Here is a 19,174-nt window from a genome sequence, read left to right as displayed (position 1 = left end):
TTTGAGAGTCTTGTTCAATTCTTTTTGGGTGTCCCTCGGGATAAAGTGGTTCCTGAGTCATTTTACCTCTAGTTGCTGCTCTAACAGCAAAGTCATGTATGTTATTGTTCATTTCATCTAGCAACTCTCTTTGAGATTTAGCAACTTGTTCTAACTGGGTTTGAACCATAGAGTGCATGTTTTCCAAGAACTCTAACATCATTTGAGATTCTAAATAACAAGTCACTAGAGCGAGCAATCATATCAGAATTATATTTCAATTGTTTCATAACATTTGCATTGAAGTGATCGTGTTCTCTAATGTAGTTTTCAAACTCATAAAGGCATTGACTAGGGTGCATATTGTGAGGATTGTCATTATCATTGAACTTCATTAGAGAATTTACCTCTGCCACCTTAGGCAGCGGTGGTGTGTATTTCTTCAATAGGAGGTAAAATTTTAACATCCTCAGCTTTAATACCTTTTTCCTTCATAGATTTCTTTGCCACTTACATATCTTCAGGACTGAGATATAAGATACCCCTCTTCTTCGGAGTGGGTTTAGGCCGTAGTTCAGGAAGAGTCCAATCATCATAGTTTTTCAATATGTTATTCAATAATTCTTCAGCTTGCCCAACAGTTCATTCCTTGAAAACACAACCAGCACAACTATCTAGGAAATCCCTAGAAGCATCGGTTAGTCCATTATAGAAGATATCAAGTATTTCATTTTTCTTAAGAGGATGATGAGGAAAAGCATTAAGTAATTGGCAAAGCCTCCCCCAAGCTTGTGGGAGACTCTCTTCTTTAATTTGCACAAAGTTAAATATTTCCTGTAAAGCAGCTTGTTTCTTATGAGCAGGGAAATATTTTCCAGAGAAGTAATAAATCATATCCTGGGGACTACGCACACAACCAGGAGCAAGAGTATCGTACCAAGCTTTAGCATCACCCTTTAATGAGAACGGAAATAATTTGAGAATATAGTAATAGCGAGTTTTCTCATCATGAGTAAAAAGTGTGGCTATGTCATTCAACTTAGTAAGATGTGCCACAACAGTTTCAGTTTCATAACCATGGAAAGGATCAGATTCAACCAAAGTGATTAACTCTGGGTCGACAGAGAATTCATAATCCTTATCATCAATAAAGATAGGTGAAGTAGCAAACTTAGGATCATATTGCACTCTAGCATTCAGAGATTTTTCTTTATACTTGCATAACAATTTCTCTAGATCATCTCTATCCTTACAAGCAAGAATGTCTCTAGTTGTCTCTTCATTCATAACATAGACTTCCGGTACCTTAGGCAATTCATATCTAGGAGGGCTAGTTCTAGTAGGTGTTTCAAGATTTCCAGTTTCAAGCTCATCATCAGATTGAACAACATCATGTTGTCTTACTCTAGCAATTTGTTCATCAAGAAAGTCACCTAGTGGCACATCATCATCATCAAGCAAGGTACTAGCATCATCATAAGTATCATTCATAGCAGAAGTAGCATCATCAATAACTTGCGACATATCAGGATTAATAGCATGTGGTGGTGTTGTAAGTTTACTTATAACAGAAGGTGAATCTAAAGCAGAACTGGATGGCAGTTCCTTACCTCCTCTCGTCTTAGAGGGATAAATATAGTCTTAGCATCCTTCAGATTCTTCATAGTGATGAATTGATAATAATACCAAGTGACTCAACAAATATAGCTATGCTCCCCGGCAACGGCGCTGGAAAAAGGTCTTGATAACTCACAAGTATAGGGGATCGCAACAGTTTTCAAGGGTAGAGTATTCAACCCAAATTTATAGATTCGACACAAGGGGAGCCAAAGAATATTTGAAAGTATTAGAAGCCCAGTTGTCAATTCAACCACACCTGGAGATTAATTATCTGCAGCAACGTGATCAGTGATATGATAGTTTTGATAATAGTAGCAGCATCAATGGTAACGGTAACAGTGATAGCAGTAGTTTTGTAGCAAGTGCAACAGTAACGATAGTAATAGTAACTTAGCAAGAACAATATAAGATAAATTCGTAGGCATTGGATCGGTAATTTGTTGGATGATATTCATCATGTGATAGTCATAACCTAGGGTGAGACGGCACTAGCTCCAGTTCATAAATATAATCTAGGCATGTATTCCGTAAATAGTCATATGTGCTTATGGAAAGAACTTGCATGACATCTTTTGTCCTACCCTCCCGTGGCAGTGGGGTCCAATTGGAAACTAAGGGATATTAATGCCTCCTTTTAATAGAGAACCGGAACAAAGCAATAACACACGGTGAATACATGAACTCCTCAAACTACGGTCATCACCGGGATTGGTCCTGACAATTGTCACTCCGGGGTTGCCGGATCATAACACGTAGTAGGCGGCTATAACTTGCAAGATCAGATCTAGAACATGTAATTAATGGTGATAACATAAACGGTTCAGATCTGAAATCATGGCACCCGGGCCCAAAGTGACAAGCATTAAGCATGGCAAAGTCATGGCAACATCAATCTCAGAACATAGTGGATACTAGCGATCAAGCCCTAACAAAACTAACTAGATTACATGATGAATCTCATCCAACTCCTCACCGACCAGTGAGCCTACAAAGGAATTACTCACTCCCGGTGGGGAACATCATGGAATTGGTGATGGAGAAGGGTTGGTGATGACGAAGAACGAAGATCCCCCTCTCTGGAGCCCCAAACGGGCTCCAGATCTGGCCTCCCGATGAAGAACAGGAGGTGATGGCGGATCCATCTCATGGATCGTGACAATTCTTTCTCCCTCATTTTTTCTGGAATAATAGGATTTTATAGCGTCGGTTTAGGCGCGCCTGGGGGGGGGGCAGGTGCGCTCTGGTGGGTTGTGCCCACCCAGGTGCCCCCCTCAGTTGACTCTTGGCTCCAGAAATTCTCTTTTATTGTATAAAAATCCTCACAAAGTTTCGTTTCGTTCCATTCCGAGAACTTTTATTTCTGCACAAAAACAACACCATGGTAGTCCTGCTGAAAACATCGCCAGTCCAGGGTTAGTTTCATTCAAATCATGCAAATAAGAGTCCAAAACAAGAGGAAAAGCGTTAGGAAAAGTAGACACGTTGGAGACGTATCACATATCACATCACAACATGCCCTGCAAAAACAAGTTAGACGTACTCTACTTTGTTGTTGCCAGTTTTACGTGGCTGCTATAGGCTTCTAGTAAGAACCGTTCTTACCTACGCATCAAAACCACAACGGTGATTTATCAAGTTTGCTGCTTTAACCTTCAACAAGGACCGGCCACAGTCAATTTGATTCAACTAAAGTTGGAGAAACAGACACCCGCCAGCCACCTTTATGCAAAACTAGTTGCATGACTTTCATTGGAACCGGTCTCATGAACGTGGTCATGTAAGGTTGGTTCGGGCCGCTTCATCCAACAATACTGTCGGTGTGGAACGACACCTATGGGATCACAAGAATCCATACTACGGTTGCCGGGGCGTGGGGTTGCGAGAAGAGCAGGGCTAGTAGACAGCACAAGGATCGTTTACCTAGGTTCGGGCCGCGAGGATGCGTAAAACCCTAGTCCTGCTTTGGTGGGTGTATTTCAGAGAGTTCTTGAGCTCTTAACTAGCTGTGGTCAGTGCGTGGTTCAAAAGAGCCGAATCCTTCTCCAGTATGCCATGGGCCTCCTTTTATAGTCGGAAGGGGCTGCCACAGTGGCACACAGGAGGTGGAAAGGCGTACAGTGCCCTGAGCTTATCGGTCGTATTACAGGACAAGACACATTTAATGCGTAGGTGACGGGGGCGAGGCCCGTCCCGTCCGTCGCCGCTCCTCCTCGCTTCGACATGCGCCCTGGCAAGCGATGCATTCGCCGCCATGTAGGCAGGCAGGCAGCTGGGTGGCGCGGTGGTGGAGCCTTCACGAAGATCTGCATGCCGCCACGCAGGCGCTCGATGAGTTGGCCTGGGGGCTGCATGTTGCCACGCAGGTGCCCGCCCAGCTGGTTGGGCTGGCAGCTGCATGTGAACGGCGGTGGAAGCTTGGTTGGCGTGGGCCTGGCGGTGGCCCTGCTGGCGTCCTTGGTGAGGGCCTTGCCGGGTGGCCCGGCAAGGGTCTTGCCGTGGCGCGCTGTCGTCCCCGGCAAGGGCCTTGCCGAGGATCGTCGTCTTCTAATCCTCATCTGATCTTGAATATGTCTTCACAAAGATCTGCATGCCACCACGGAGGTGCCTCCCGAGCCCTGGCCCCATGTGGATGATGGCGTTGGGGACCGTGGGCAAAAGGGTGGCTCTCTCTGTTGGTGTGGGGCGAGCTGCCCCGGCAAGGGTCTTGCCGGGGGAACCTGCTTCGTCCCTCCGCTCTTTGTGGTTTTGGCCTTGGCGTTGCTCTGATTGTCTTGGGCTTCGGTCTTACCTTGGCTCACCTCCCCTGTTCCGCTTGGTGTGACCGCGGGCGCGGCTTCGACTGTTGGAAATATGCCCTAGAGGCAATAATAAATTGGTTATTATTATATTTCCTTGTTCATGATAATCGTTTATTATCCATGCTAGAATTGTATTGATAGGAAACTCAGATACATGTGTGGATACATAGACAACACTATGTCCCTAGTAAGCCTCTAGTTGACTAGCTCGTTGATCAATAGATGGTTACGGTTTCCTGACCATGGACATTGGATGTCGTTGATAACGGGATCACATCATTAGGAGAATGATGTGATGGACAAGACCCAATCCTAAGCCTAGCACAAGATCGTGTAGTTCGTTTGCTCAGAGCTTTTCTAATGTCAAGTATCATTTCCTTAGACCATGAGATTGTGCAACTCCCGGATACCGTAGGAATGCTTTGGGTGTACCAAACGTCACAACGTAACTGGGTGGCTATAAAGGTGCACTACAGGTATCTCCGAAAGTGTCTGTTGGGTTGGCACGAATCGAGACTGGGATTTGTCACTCCGTGTAAACGGAGAGGTATCTCTGGGCCCACTCGGTAGGACATCATCATAATGTGCACAATGTGACCAAGGAGTTGATCACGGGATGATGTGAGTTACGGAACGAGTAAAGAGACTTGCCGGTAATGAGATTGAACAAGGTATCGGGATACCGACGATCGAATCTCGGGCAAGTAACATACCGGTAGACAAAGGGAATTGTATACAGGATTGATTGAATCCCGACATCGTGGTTCATCCGATGAGATCATCGTGGAACATGTGGGAGCCAACATGGGTATCCAGATCCCGCTGTTGGTTATTGGCCGGAGAACGTCTCGGTCATGTCTGCATGGTTCCCGAACCCGTAGGGTCTACACACTTAAGGTTCGATGACGCTAGGGTTATAAAGGAAGTTTGTATGTGGTTACCGAATGTTGTTCGGAGTCCCGGATGAGATCCTGGACGTCATGAGGAGTTCCGGAATGGTCCGGAGGTAAAGATTTATATATGGGAAGTCCTGTTTTGGTCACCGGAAAAGTTTCGGGTGCTATCGGTAATGTACCGGGACCACCGGGAGGGTCCCGGGGGTCCACCAGGTGGGGCCACCGGCCCCAGAGGGCTGCGTGGGCCAAGTGTGGGAGGGGACCAGCCCCAGGTGGGCTGGTGCGCCCCCCCACAAGAGGCCCAGGGCGCAGGAAAGGGGGGAAGGGGGAAACCCTAGGCTCAGATGGGCCTAAGGCCCATCTAGTGGGGCGCCCCCTCTCTCCCCCCCTTGGCCGCCCCAAGCCCCATCTAGGGCTGGCCGCACCCCTTTGGGGGGAACCCTAGATGGGGGTGCAGCCCCTCCCCTCCCCTATAAATAGTTGAGGTTTTGGGGCTGCCATACACATGAGACAATCTCCCTCATAGCGCAGCCCTACCCCTCTCCCTCCTCGTCTCCCGCAGTGCTTGGCGAAGCCCTGCTGGAGTGCCACACTCCTCCATCACCACCACGCCGTCGTGCTGCTGCTGGACGGAGTCTTCCCCAACCTCTCCCTCTCTCCTTGCTGGATCAAGCGTGGGAGACGTCACCGGGCTGCACGTGTGTTGAACGCGGAGGCGCCGTGGTTCGGCGCTTAGATCGGAATCAACCGCGATCTGAATCGCTACGAGTACGACTCCTTCATCTGCGTTCTTGCAACGCTTCCGCATCACGATCTACAAGGGTATGTAGATGCACTCCCCTTCCCCTCGTTGCTAGATTACTCCATAGATTGATCTTGGTGATGCGTAGAAAATTTTGAATTTCTGCTACGTTCTCCAACAGTGGCATCATGAGCTAGGTCTATGCGTAGTTTCTATGCACGAGTAGAACACAAAGTAGTTGTGGCCGTCGATGTTGTCAATTTACTTGCCGTTACTAGTCTTATCTTGATTCGGCGGCATCGTGGGATGAAGCGGCCCGGACCGACCTTACACGTACACTTACGTGAGACAGGTTCCACCGACTGACATGCACTAGTTGCATAAGGTGGCTAGAGGGTGTCTGTCTCTCCCACTTTAGTCAGATCGGATTCGATGAAAAGGGTCCTTATGAAGGGTAAATAGAAATTGGCATATCACATTGTGGCTTTTGCGTAGGTAAGAAACGTTCTTGCTAGAATCCCATAGCAGCGACGTAAAACATGCAACAACAATTAGAGGACGTCTAACTTGTTTTTGCAGGGTATGCTATGTGATGTGGTATGGCCAAAAGGATGTGATGAATGATATATGTGATGTATGAGATTGATCATGTTCTTGTAATAGGAATCACGACTTGCATGTTGATGAGTATGACAACCGGCAGGAGCCATAGGAGTTGTCTTAATTTATTGTATGACCTGCGTGTCAATGAAAAACGCCATGTAATTACTTTACTTTATTGCTAACCGTTAGCCATAGTAGTAGAAGTAATAGTTGGCGAGACAACTTCATGAAGACACGATGATGGAGATCATGATGATGGAGATCATGGTGTCATGCCGGTGACGAAGGTGATCATGCCGCGCCTCGAAGATGGAGATCAAAAGGCGCAAGATGATGTTGGCCATATCACGTCACTTTATGATTTGCATGTGATGTTTGTCATGTTTACATCTTATTTGCTTAGAACGACGGTAGCATAAATAAGATGACCCCTCACTAAAATTTCAAGAGACGTGTTCCCCCTAACTGTGCACCGTTGCGAAGGTTCGTTGTTTCGAAGCACCACGTGATGATCGGGTGTGATAGATTCTAACGTTCGAATACAACGGGTGTTGACGAGCCTAGCATGTACAGACATGGCCTCGGAACACATGCGAAACACTTAGGTTGACTTGACGAGCCTAGCATGTACAGACATGGCCTCGGAACACAAGAGGTCGAAAGGTCGAACATGAGTCGTATAGTAGATGCGATCAACATGGAGATGTTCACCGATGATGACTAGTCCGTCTCACGTGATGATCGGACACGTCCTAGTTTGACTCGGATCATGTATCACTTAGATGACTAGAGGGATGTCTATCTGAGTGGGAGTTCATTAAATAATTAGATGAACTTCAGTATCATGAACGTAGTCAAAAGGTCTTTGCAAATTATGTCATACGCTTTAGTTCTACTATTTAAGATATGTTCCGAGAGAAAATTTAGTTGAAAGTTGGTAGTAGCAATCATGCGGACTGGGTCCGTAAACTGAGGATTGTCCTCATTGCTGCACAGAAGGCTTATGTCCTTAATGCACCGCTCGGTGAGCTGAACCTCAGCGTCTTCTGTAGATGTTGTGAAACATCTGACATACACGTTTTGATGACTACGTGATAGTTCAGTGCGTAATGCTAACGGTTTAGAATCGTGGCACCAAAGACGTTTTTGAAACGTCGCAGAACATATGAGATGTTCCGAAGACTGAAATTGGGATTTCAGACTAGTGCCCACGTCAAGAGGTATGAGACCTCTGACAAGTTTCTTAAGCCTGCAGACTAAGGGAGAAAAGCTCAATCGTTGAGCATGTGCTCAGATTGTCTGAGTGCCACAATCGCTTGAATCGAGTGGGAGTTAATCTTCCAGATGAGATAGTGATGGTTCTCCATAGTCACTGCCACCAAGCTATTAGAGCTTCGTGATGAACTATAACATATCAAGGATAGGTGATGATCCTTGAGCAAATCGCGATGTTTGACACCGCGAAAGTAGAAATCAAGAAGGAGCATCAATTGTTGATGGTTAGTAAAACCACTAGTTTCTAGAAGGGCAAGGGCAAAAGGGATACTTCATGAAACAGCAAATCATTTGCTGCTCTAGTGAAGAATCCCAAGGTTGAACCCAAACCCGAGACTAAGTGCTTCTGTAATGAGGGGAACGGTCACTGAAGCAGTACTACCCTAGATACTTGGTAGATGAGAAGGCAGGCAAGGTCGACAGAAGTATATTGGGTATACGTTATATGAATGTGTACTTTACTAGTACTCCTAGAAGCACCAGGGTATTAGATACCGGTTCGGTTGCTAAGTGTTAGTAACACGAAATAAAAGCTGCGGAATAAATGGAGACTAGCTAAAGGTGAGATGACGATGTGTGTTGAAAGTGTTTCCAAGGTTGATGTGATCAAGCATCGCATGCTCCCTCTACCATCGAGATTTGGTGTTTGCGTTGAGCATGATTGGATTATGTTTATCGCAATAAGGTTATTCATTTAAGGAGAATAATGGTTACTCTGTTTATTTGAATAATACCTTCAATGGTCTTGCACCTAAAATGAATCTCGATCGCAGTGATACACATGTTCGTGCCAAAAGATATAAAATAGTAATGATAGTACCACATACTTGTGGCACTGCCATTTGAGTCATATTGGTATAGAACGCATGAAGAAACTCCATGCAGATGGATCGTTTGGACTCACTTGATTTTGAATCACTTGAGACATGCAAATCATACCACATGGGCAAGATGACTGAAAGGCCTCGTTTTCAGTAAGATGGAACAAGAGAGCAACTTGTTGGAAGTAATACATTTGATGTGTGCAGTCCAATGAGTGCTGAGGCATGCAGTGGATATCGTTATGTTCTTACTTCACAGATGATTTGAGTAGACACTGAGTGTATTTACTTGATGAAACACAAGTCTGAATTATTGAAAGGTTCAAGTAATTTCAGAGTGAAGTTGAAGATCGTCGTGACAAGAGGATAAAATGTCTGTGATATGATCATAGAGATGAGTATCTGAGATACGAGTTTGGCACACAATTAAGACATTGTGGAAAGTGTTTCACAATTAATACCGCCTGGAACACCACAATGTGATGGTGTGTCCGAACATCATAACTGCACCCTATTGGATATGGTGCATACCATGATGTTTCTTATCAAATTACCACCATCGTTTATGGGTTAGGCATTAGAGACAACCGCATTCACTTTAAATAGGGCACCACGCAATTCCGTTGAGACGACACCGTTTAGAGAAACCTAAGTTGTCGTTTCTTAAAAGTTTGGGGCTGCGATGCTTATGTGAAAAAGTTTCAGGCTGATAAGCTCGAACCTAAAGCGGATAAATGCGTCTTCATAGAATACCCAAAAACAGTTGGGTATACCTCCTATTTCAGATCTGGAAGCAAAAGTAATTGCTTCTAGAAACGGGTCCTTTCTCGAGGAAAAGTTTCTCTCGAAAGAATTGAGTGGGAGGATGGTGGAGACTTGATAAGGTTATTGAACCGTCACTTCAACTAGTGTATAGCAGGGCACAGGAAGTTGTTCCTGTGGCACCTACACCAATTGAAGTGGAAGCTTATGATAGTGATCATGAAACTTCGGATCAAGTTACTACCAAACCTCGTAGGACGACGAGGATGCGTGCTACTTCAGAGTGGTACGTGATCCTGTCTGAGATATCATGCTGTTGGACAATACTGAACCTACGAGCTATGGAGAAGCGATGGTGGGCCCATATTCCGACAAATGGTTAGAAGCCATGAAATCCGAGATAAATGGATCTTTGAGAAGAAGACGGACGTGGACGGTAATGTTACCGTCTATGAAGCTCGACTTGTGGCAAAGAGTACTTCCACAAGTTCAAGGAGTTGACTACGATGAGATTTTCTCATCCGTAGCGATGCTTAAGTCCGTCGGAATCATGTTAGCATTAGCTGCATTTATGAAATCTGGCAGATGGATGTCAAAACAAGTTTCCTTACCAGTTTTTGTAAGGAAAGGTTGTATGTGATACAATCAGAAAGGTTTTGTCGATCCTAAGGATGCTAAAAGGTATGCTAGCTCCAGCGATCCTTCCATGGATTAGAGCAAGCATCTCGGAGTCAGAATATACGCTTTGATGGAGTGATCAAAGTTTTTGGGTTTATACAAAGTTTGTTAGAAACTTGTATTTACAATAAAGTGAGTGGGAGCGCTACAACATTTCTGATAAGTATATGTGAATGACATATTGTTGATCCGAAATGATGTAAAATTTCTGGAAAGCATAAAGGGTTGTTTGAAAGGAGTTTTTCAAAGGAAGACCTGGATAAAGCTGCTTACATATTGGGCATCAAGATCTATAGAGATAGATCAAGACGCCTGATGATACTTTCAAAGAACGCACACCTTGACATGATTTTGAAAGAGTTCAAATAGATCAGCAAAGAAGGAGTTCTTGGCTGTGTTACAAGGTGTGAGTATTGAGTAAGACTCAAGACCTGACCACAACAGAAGAGAGAGAAAGGACGAAGGTCGTCCCCTATGCTTTAGACGTAGGCTCTACAGTATGCTATGCTGTGTACCGCACATGAAGTGTGCCTTGCCATGAGTTGGTCAAGGGGTACAATAGTGATCCGGGAATGGATCACATGACAGCGGTCGAACTTATCCTTAGTATCTAGTGGACTAAGGATTTTCTCGATTATGGAGGTGAAAAGGAGTTCGTCGTAAAGGGTTACGTCGATGCGAACTTTGACACTAATCCGGATGACTCTGAGTAGTAAACCGGATTCGTATAGGAGAGCAGTTATTTGAAATGGCTCCAAGTAGCGCGTGGTAGCATCCACAAGATGACATAGATATTCGTAAAGCACACACGGATCTGAAAGGTTCAGACCCGTTGACTAATAACCTCTCTCACAAGCATAACATGATCAAACCAGAACTCATTGAGTGTTAATCACATAGTGATGTGAACTAGATTGTTGACTCTAGTAAACTCTTTGGATGTTGGTCACATGGTGATGTGACCTATGAGTGTTAATCACATGGTGATGTGGACTAGATTATTGACTCTAGTGCAAGTGGGAGACTGTTGGAAATATGCCCTAGAGGCAATAATAAATAGGTTATTATTATATTTCCTTGTTCATGATAATCGTTTATTATCCATGCTAGAATTGTATTGATAGGAAACTCAGATACATGTGTGGATACATAGACAACACTATGTCCCTAGTAAGCCTCTAGTTGACTAGCTCGTTGATCAATAGATGGTTACGGTTTCCTGACCATGGACATTGGATGTCGTTGATAACGGGATCACATCATTAGGAGAATGATGTGATGGACAAGACCCAATCCTAAGCCTAGCACAAGATCGTGTAGTTCGTTTGCTCAGAGCTTTTCTAATGTCAAGTATCATTTCCTTAGACCATGAGATTGTGCAACTCCCGGATACCGTAGGAATGCTTTGGGTGTACCAAACGTCACAACGTAACTGGGTGGCTATAAAGGTGCACTACAGGTATCTCCGAAAGTGTCTGTTGGGTTGGCACGAATCGAGACTGGGATTTGTCACTCCGTGTAAACGGAGAGGTATCTCTGGGCCCACTCGGTAGGACATCATCATAATGTGCACAATGTGACCAAGGAGTTGATCACGGGATGATGTGAGTTACGGAACGAGTAAAGAGACTTGCCGGTAACGAGATTGAACAAGGTATCGGGATACCGACGATCGAATCTCGGGCAAGTAACATACCGGTAGACAAAGGGAATTGTATACGGGATTGATTGAATCCCCGACATCGTGGTTCATCCGATGAGATCATCGTGGAACATGTGGGAGCCAACATGGGTATCCAGATCCCGCTGTTGGTTATTGGCCGGAGAACGTCTCGGTCATGTCTGCATGGTTCCCGAACCCGTAGGGTCTACACACTTAAGGTTCGATGACGCTAGGGTTATAAAGGAAGTTTGTATGTGGTTACCGAATGTTGTTCGGAGTCCCGGATGAGATCCCGGACGTCACGAGGAGTTCCGGAATGGTCCGGAGGTAAAGATTTATATATGGGAAGTCCTGTTTTGGTCACCGGAAAAGTCTCGGGTGCTATCGGTAATGTACCGGGACCACCGGGAGGGTCCCGGGGGTCCACCAGGTGGGGCCACCGGCCCCAGAGGGCTGCGTGGGCCAAGTGTGGGAGGGGACCAGCCCCAGGTGGGCTGGTGCGCCCCCCACAAGAGGCCCAGGGCGCAGGAAAGGGGGGAAGGGGGAAACCCTAGGCTCAGATGGGCCTAAGGCCCATCTAGTGGGGCGCCCCCTCTCTCCCCCCTTGGCCGCCCCCAAGCCCCATCTAGGGCTGGCCGCACCCCTTTGGTGGGAACCCTAGATGGGGGCACAGCCCCTCCCCTCCCCCTATAAATAGTTGAGGTTTTGGGGCTGCCATACACATGAGACAATCTCCCTCATAGCGCAGCCCTACCCCTCTCCCTCCTCGTCTCCCGCAGTGCTTGGCGAAGCCCTGCTGGAGTGCCACACTCCTCCATCACCACCACGCCGTCGTGCTGCTGCTGGACGGAGTCTTCCCCAACCTCTCCCTCTCTCCTTGCTGGATCAAGGCGTGGGAGACGTCACCGGGCTGCACGTGTGTTGAACGCGGAGGCGCCGTGGTTCGGCGCTTAGATCGGAATCAACCGCGATCTGAATCGCTACGAGTACGACTCCTTCATCCGCGTTCTTGCAACGCTTCCGCATCGCGATCTACAAGGGTATGTATATGCACTCCCCTTCCCCTCGTTGCTAGATTACTCCATAGATTGATCTTGGTGATGCGTAGAAAATTTTGAATTTCTGCTACGTTCTCCAACACCGACTGCCCGTGCACAGGTAAAGGGGTACAAAAGCGCACCCCTCTTTTTGTACACCGACAAATACCGCTGAATCAAAATAAGACATTGGTGGTAAGCAGTATGAAGATCACCGCCCACAACTCTTTATGTTCTACTCGTGCATAACATCTACGCATAGACCTGGCTCGGATGCCACTGTTGGGGAACGTAGCATGCAATTTCAAAAAATTTCCTACGCACACGTAAGATCTATCTAGGAGATGCATAGCAACAAGAGGGGAGAGTGTGTCCATGTACGCTCGTAGACTGAAAGCAGAAGCGCTTGCTTATTGCGGTTGATGTAGTCGAATGTCTTCTCGGTCCGACCGATGAAGTACCGAACGTACGGCACCTCCGAGTTCTACACACGTTCAGTGCGATGATGTCCCTCGAGCTCTTGATCCGCGCAGGGCTTCGCCTAAGCACCACGAGAATATGACCGGAGGTGTAAACTGTGGAGGGGGGCGCCGCACACGGCTTGGAGCAATTGATCTATGTTCTAAGCGCCCCCCTCACACGTATATAAAGGAGGGAGGGGGAGGAGTCCGGCCCTAGGCGTGCCCCAAGTAAGAAAAATCCTACTTGGGCTCCTAATAGGATTCGCCCCCCCGGGGAGAAGGAATGTGGGGTGCCGCCCCCTCTCCTAGTCCTATTCGGCCTCCTTCCCTGTGGGGGCGTGCCACCCCTTTGTGGGCTGGTGTGCCTCCCTCCTATGGCCCATATGGCCCATATCTTCCCCCGGGGGGTTCCGATAACCCCCCCGGTACTCCGATATGTACCCGATACATCCTGAAACACTTCCAGTGTCCGAATACTATCATCCAATATATCAATCTTTACCTCTCAACCATTTCGAGACTCCTCGTCATGTCTGTGATCTCATCCGGGACATCGAACAATACTCGGTCACCAAATCACATAACTCGTATAATACAAATCGTCATCGATCGTTAAGCGTGCAGACCCTACGGGTTCGAGAACTATGTAGACATGACCGAGACACCTCTCCGGTCAATAACCAATAGCGGAACCTGGATGCTCATATTGGTTCCTACATATTCTATGAAGATCTTTATCGGTCAAACCGTAATGAGAACATATGTTATTCCCTTTGTCATCGGTATGTTACTTGCCCGAGATTCGATCGTCGATATCTTCATACCTAGTTCAATCTCGTTACCGGCAAGTCTCTTCACTCATTCCGTAATGCATCATCCCACAACTAACTCATTAGTCACATTGCTTGCAAGGCTTATAATGATGTGCATTACCTAGAGGGCCTAGAGATATCTCTCCGATACTCGGAGTGACAAATCCTAATCTCGATCTATGCCAACCCAACAAACACCTTCGGAGATACCTCTAGCATCTTTATAATCACGCAGTTACGTTGTGACGTTTGATAGCACACAAGGTATTCCTCCGTCCCGTCCGTCGCCGCACCTCCTTGCTTCGACAAGCACACTGGCCAGCGATGCGTGCGGCGCCATGTAGGCAGGCATGCAGCTGAGGTGGCGCGGTGCTGGAGCCTTCACGAAGATCTGCATGCCGCCACGCAGGCGCTCGATGAGTTGGCCTGGGGGCTGCATGTTGTCTCGCAGGTGCCCGCCCAGCTGGTTGGGCTGGCAGCTGCATGTGAACGGCGGTGGAAGCTCGGTTGGCGTGGGCCTGGCGGTGGCCCTGCTGGCGTCCTTGGTGAGGGCCTTGCCGGGTGGCCCGGCAAGGGTCTTGCCGTGTGGCCCGGCAAGGGTCTTGCCGTGGCGCGCTGTCGTCCCCGGCAAGGGCCTTGCCGGGGGTCTGGTGGCCTTCCTCGGCAAGGATCTTGCCGAGGATCGTCGCCTTCTAATCCTCATCTGATCTTGAATATGTCTTCACAAAGATCTGCATGCCACCACGGAGGTGCCTCCCGAGCCCTGGCCCCACGTGGATGATGGCGTTGGGGACCGTGGGGTCAAGGGTGGCTCAGTCTATTGGTGTGGGGCGAGCTGCCCCGGCAAGGGTCTTGCCGGGGCTGCTGAGGCTGCCCCGGCAATGGTCTTGCCAGGGGAACCTGCTTCGTCCCTCCGCTCTTTGTGGTCTTGGCCTTGGCGTTGCTCTGATTGTCTTGGGCTTTGGTCTTACCTTGGCTCACCTCCCCTGTTCTGCTTGGTGTGACCGAGGGCACGCCTCCGACTGCCCGTGCACAGGTAAAGGGGTACAAAAACGCACCCCTGTTTTTGTACAGCGACAGGAGCCCCCGGGCCTGGGCCACACATAAGCGCGACACGTTGTTGGGCCAGGCCCAGAACGGTGCGCGGGCAGGTGGGGCGGTTTTTACCGTGGTAAGACTTTTCGCGCGATGCGCCTCCCACGACCCGCGCGCGTGGCGCGGCGTGGAGGGGTGTGCGTGAAGTGGGCGGCATGCGTGGGGCGGTTTCCACACGCATGCGTCATATCGCAGTAAAGAGGCGGCTCGCGCCTTCCCCGTAAAAAGAGGGAGGCATGGAGGCGCAGCTCATTTACTGAACGAGGCTGGGTCACGGTCTTCAAGGCGTCCACTCCCCACGATCACGGGGTGGGGAGAGGTTGCTTCACCCGTCCCCTCAGTTCTGCACGTCCGCCACGCGTCCTTCATGTGCTTGGGGTGGCAAGCGGTGGAGGCGGGAAATCGGGCCGTCGCTGGTTGGGGCAGCGGGTCGGTCCGGATTCCCTGCGCCTCCGGTGGCTGGATTGGCTGAGCGGGGCGGCCGAGCCCCGACCCCGCCCCTTTATAAAGAGGGGGAAGGGGGGATGGTGTCCCGCATTCTTCTGTCATCTACCTCCTCTTGCTTCTGCTTCTTCCTTTTACTCGCCATGGAGAAAGGGAACCCGGGTCCCTCGACGGTGGCGGCGAGGGTCGCCGCTCGACAACGTGTCCCTCCTCCTCCTGAGCCCGTGGTGGTGGAACCGGCCGCGAGGGGAAGGGGGAGGGGGGCGAGGCTGTGGGCGAGGCCGGGGCAGAGGTCATAGTGCTCGGGGAAGAGGAGGACGGCGCGGCGCGCCGGCTTCGCCCCCGCCAATGGTGCCTTTCCCGATGGAAGGCCATGTCGGAGAGCAGCCCCACGAGTTCTTCATGAGGCTGCACCGGCCTCCGCGTTGCCGTCTTCGTCTTCCCGCCCCGTTTGCTCGGGAGATGGAGCGTGACCGGCCCCAATCCCTCAGTTTGCACATGAGGGGTTGTGGGAATGGGGGCACGCGGGTCGACGTCGACTTCCCGGCTCCTCGGGTTATGTACCTCCGTCGTGGATGGAAGACGTTCGCTCGCATCCACAGCCTGACGGCGGGGCTCGTCCTCTACTTCAAATTAATGGAGGACGGCCTGCTCTCGGTGAAGGTCTTCGGAGAGTTTGGAACTCGCCTGAAGTGCTGCGTGGAGAGCTCCTCCGATGGAGATTCCGACGATGGAAGCTCTTCCTCGAGCAAAAGTGATGAGGAGGACAGCGGGGCAGATGACGGGGATGAGTCCGACTAGGCGTCGGACGCCCCGTGCCTGGGCAGGTGCGGCAGCAGCAGCAGCTCAACTGGCCGCTCCTCCGGCAGAGGCTTGCCGGGGGTGGGGCCAGCTCCTTGAACATCTCGGGGCCATCTCCTTGGGCGGCTGGCATCGGGAGGCTGCGGAAGAGGAAGAGGGCGGGCGGCAAGGCCGTCAACTCGGAGTACGCGGGCACCGACGCCTTCATCGCGTATTTCCGGTCCTGCCGCCTCGTCTTCCAGCTCCTTTCCCGGCACCGTCATCACCGGCCCACCCGTGGGCGGCCACCGAGGTGTTCTCTTGGTGCTTTCTACTGCTCGTAGCTCGCCTAGGCGCCCCTTTTGCCCTCTCGCCTCCTTGACCTGCCTCCTGAGGAGAGGGACAAGAAAGGGATTACAGGCATCTTACCTCTTTCTTAGTTTGTAAGCCCGCGGGCCTTTGTTAAATGTAGAACTTGTAATCCCCTTGCTCATGTTTTTCATTTCGTACGAACTGTACCTGTATGGGATGTTTTTAATGAAAAAGGGATGCTTGCCGGGTTTTTCGTTCGTGGGTAAATCCCGCGACAAGGAGCGAATCCTTGTTATTGTTTAAGATAAATGTTTTTCGCCCAGCAACAGGCCTTCCGCCCCCCACTCCACTCGACCATTCTCGCGCTCTTGGCGCAGGCAGGGATGAAGTGGGCTTTAGGCTCCTCGTTCTACCTCCTTGCCGCCGCGGCTACAACCAAATCCGGACCCAGGAAACAATCCTTAGGCATAGGAAAAAGGGGAGCACAGCAGCCTAGAGATAAAAACGAGGTTTCACATGCCCCAGTCCTGTTCCGAAATGCATGACAGAGGATAAAAGACTTATCTGGATCTGCAGCCCTCCGGCGATCTCATCTTGCCGCAGTTGGATCCTTGTGCTTGCAGCCCCCGGCAACTCTGGTTTGCCGGGGTCGGGACGCCGGTCCGTTTTCTTTCTTCCAAGTAGCTCAGCAGAAGTGCTCATGTGCCCTGCGAACCAAAAGAGGACAGAAGAGAAACAAATAGACGCGCACTCGACCTCTAAGCTATGGGTTAGTCGCCGCTAAGCACTATCAACCCTAACCAAGGAAGAGACTCAACCTAGCATGCATGCTATAACTTAGGGCGCCAACGCTTCATTTATTTATGCTGAGGGTCTGTGCCTGGCTTTGTACAAAGGGTCACATGCCTTGCCGGCAAAGCTTGTACAAAAGGTGGCTTGCCGGGAGGCCCGGCAAGCCGCGCCTTATGGGTAAAACTTGCGAAGATGCTCGATGTTCCAGGAGTTGCTCACTGGGACGACATCTTCGGTCTCCAGGCAGACTGTGCCGGGCTTGGTGACTCGTATTACCCGATAAGGGCCTTCCCACTTTGGCGTCAACTTGTTGGCATTCTTGGCCGACTGAACGCGCCGAAGAACAAGGTCGCCTTCCTCAAAGCTTCGGGCATGAACCTTGCGGCTATGATAGCAGCGCAAGGCTTGTTGGTAGCACGCTGCTCTCACAGCCGCCCGAAGACGATCTTCCTCAAGGAGCGTCGCATCATCTTGGCGCAACTGCTCTTGCTCAAGCTCATCATAAGCGAGCACTCGAGGTGACCCGTATATGAGTTCCGTGGGGAGAACTGCTTCTGCCCCGTAGACCAGGGCAAAAGGTATCTGGCTGGTGGCTCGATTTGGCGTCGTCCTGATCGACCAAAGAACCGCCGGCAATTCATCAATCCAGCGCCTTCCGCTCTTGCGCAGCTTGTCAAAAGTCTTTGTCTTTAGGCCTCGCAACACTTCAGCATTTGCCCTCTCCGCTTGGCCGTTGCTCCGTGGGTGTGTCACGGAAGCAAAACAGACCTTGCTGCCGAGGTCTTGAATGTATTGCATGAAGGTGTGGCTCGTGAACTGCGTGCCGTTGTCGGTGATGACTCTATTTGGCACACCAAAACGGCAGACCAGTCCCTTGAAAAACTTGACAACTGATTGAGCAGTCACCTTTCTCACTGCTTCCACCTCCGGCCACTTTGCGAACTTGTCGATCGCAACGTACAAGTACTCAAAGCCCCCGACAGCGTGGGGGAAAGGGCCCAGTATATCGAGCCCCTAGACCGAGAATGGCCAGGAGAGAGGGATTGTTTGAAGGGCTTGAGCTGGTTGATGAAGCTTCTTTGAATGGAACTGACACGCTTCACACTTTGTTACTAGTGCCGTCGCATCCTGGAGGGTGGTGGGCCAGAAGAAACCTTGCCGGAACGCCTTCCCGGCAAGGGCCCTCGACCCTATGTGGGAGCCACACATGCCTCCATGTATTTCCGCCAACAGCTCCAGTCCTTCCTCCCGGGGGATGCACTTCAATTTCACACCGTTTGGCCTTCTCCTGTACAGGACGTCATCGACGAACTAGTACTGGGCAGACCGACGGGCTACGTTTTCCGCTTCTTCCCGCTCCTCAGGAAGCTCCCCTGTTTGGAGGAATTGGACGATATGCTACGCCCATGCCGGAGCCTAGGGCTCGACGGCAAGGGCCAAAGGCATTTGTTCCGCCATTGGAGCGGCTGTCTCTACGGCCAGGGCTTGACGCCCTGCCGGAGCCAGTTGCTCTTGGACAGGCTCAGCGTCCGCGGCAGCACCCTTGCCGGCGGCCACAGGGCGCTCGGTAGGAAAGTACTTGCCGGGACCTGACTTTCTCCACT

Source organism: Aegilops tauschii, chromosome 5 (genome assembly GCF_002575655.3).
Source record: "Aegilops tauschii subsp. strangulata cultivar AL8/78 chromosome 5, Aet v6.0, whole genome shotgun sequence".
Lineage (NCBI taxonomy): Eukaryota > Viridiplantae > Streptophyta > Magnoliopsida > Poales > Poaceae > Aegilops > Aegilops tauschii.
This window is presented reverse-complemented; position numbering follows the sequence as displayed.